Source organism: Echinops telfairi, unplaced genomic scaffold (assembly GCF_000313985.2).
Source record: "Echinops telfairi isolate 266 unplaced genomic scaffold, ASM31398v2 ScPeMD7_655;HRSCAF=1070, whole genome shotgun sequence".
NCBI lineage: Eukaryota > Metazoa > Chordata > Mammalia > Afrosoricida > Tenrecidae > Echinops > Echinops telfairi.
In genome coordinates, this window is record NW_022104553.1 from 21,070,053 (window position 1) to 21,072,224 (window position 2,172).

General features: G+C 52.8%; 1 protein-coding gene across 1 annotated transcript in view; it reads left to right on the plus strand.

The window, feature by feature from the left end:
- GARIN5A (golgi associated RAB2 interactor 5A) overlaps positions 1-2,172 on the plus strand; it is a 13,117-nt gene that overhangs the window by 1,342 nt on the left and 9,603 nt on the right. The gene's annotated exons all lie outside the window — the stretch shown is intronic.

Genomic DNA, 2,172 nt, shown 5'->3' on the forward strand with positions numbered 1-2,172 from the left:
ACTTCATCACTGGCATTTTGCTACTGTGATGAATGGGGCGACCCCTGTAAAAGGGTCGTTCAAAGGGGTCCAGACCCACGAGTTGAGAACTGCTGTTTTAGAATGTTGGTCCCCAAACTTATTTGGCTTACTGGCCTCCATTCAAGAAGAAATTTACTCAGCGTCCCTCCTGGCAATGAAAAATGTTGTACTAGAACCCATGATCCAGGTTAAAGTGTAGGTAACTGTTTTTCCAGCCCCCCGGATTGTTCCAGCGCCCCAGACTCCACAACGCACCGCCATCCAGTCAATTCCAACACCCAGAGACCCTATAGGGCAGGATGGAACAGCTCATATGGTGTCCAAGACTGTAACTGTTTACAGGAGTAGAAAGGCATGTTTTTCTCTAGCAATGCGCCGGTGGTGTCAAACTCCTGACCTTGTGGTTTAGCAGCCCAATACGTAACCATTACGCCGCCGGGGTGAGGACTTGCAACAGACTGCTTGTCTTCTTCTTCATCTTAACCTAATGTTACAACATCATGGGGCTGGTGTCTGTTTGGGGTGGGGGGTGGGGGAATCTACCCCATGGCAGTTAGCAAAAGCAGCAGACAGGAGAACCTTGTTCTCTGCTCTGCTCCAGGGAGGGTGGCGGGGGTGGCCATATTGAAGGCCTGGTGACTCCCGGGCGCATACACTGTCCCATCCCTGCCCTCAATGTCTCAGAAGGAGCCACCTGATCCAAGAAGAGATGCTGAGTCTCAGAGAGGGGAGCCACCTGTCCAGGTTGCCGCAGGGTGTCAAGTGGGGCCCTCATGGTTTCGGATGACCTGCCTGGTTGCCCTGGGCTATAGCTGCACCATCAGACACTGTCGTATCGACAGAAGTAACCACGGGCTGTTGGCTCTTCCCGGGACGCTGGGTAGAGTCATTCAGAGCGGTTATGCAGAGGCATCCAGAACAGTTCTGTGTCTGACCTACCGTCTAGTCTGGCCTCGTTTCAGCCTCTAACAAAAGTAGGGTGGCCGACCCCCGGTGATAGAACTGTTTCCCTTTCTACGAAGAAGGCTGGTGTGTTAGGCAGGGTTCTCTAAAGAAACGCAACCAGGACACTATGATTCTCTATATTTATATGAGGATAGGTTTATACAGTGAGAAGGAATATAACAGCTAATCAGTCCACACAGCAGTACAGAGGGCTCAGATCAACGCACTTCTGTGGAACAGTTAATAAACTGGAAGTCCTTCAATTCACGTGGGCCGATGGGTCCAAGATCAAGGACGCAGACCCCAGAGTGCTCCCTGGGACAAGGCAAGCAGAGTCTGCCCTCATGCAGCAAGCAGCAGTGGGGGTACTGACAACAGTCAGTAGCTCGGGGGCTTACCGAAGGAGGCCTGGATGGGATGTCAAACACAAGCAATGCAAGGCGATGGAATCCACCAGCTTCAAGCTCAAGCAATGTATGCAACCAGCAGCGCGGTGAAGCAGGCCCCGAAGGAGCCTCAAGCTCTAGTGACAGGATCCACGAGTTGGCCTGGCCCACAGGTAGTGCAGCTCACAGATTGAAACAGAACTACCTCCAGCAGCACATAACCTCCATGACGCTCGGATCACCAGAGAGCAAAAAAGAGCGGGGGCAGGCCTTTTATCTCTCTGCCCTCCAATCAAACAGCTACCTGATTAATCCCACATGTTCCTATTGGCCAGGTTGGCACAATACACCTACCTATCACAGCTAGTAAAGCCCCCAGAATCTGAATGTGGCGTATGCCCGCGCTGTGAGATCTAAAGTTCTCATGAGGTGCACAGCAAAGCACCAGGTCAGCAGGACCTGTGGTGCTGACGTGTGCGTGTGTGCTGGGGCAGGCTCACTTGTGTCTCCTCACTGAGGAACACAAGATAAGGCACTGACCAGTCAGAAAGAGAAGTAAACCCAAGTGAAGCTTGTTTCAATAAGTGAAGGGGTGGGGTGAGAGAAAGTAAGACAAGCACCCAGGAAAATGGACCCTCTCCCCAGTACAGAGCCCACAGGATCAAACCAACCTTGGCGCCTGCCCACCTCCATCGCTGCCCCCTCCCCACAGGCCCTCTCCTGCCACGTTAACAAGCAAACAGAGATCCTGCCTGCCAGTGCCTCTCACTGGCTGCACACGCTTAATTGGGGGGCGGGGAGTAAACCAAAGTCAGAAGAG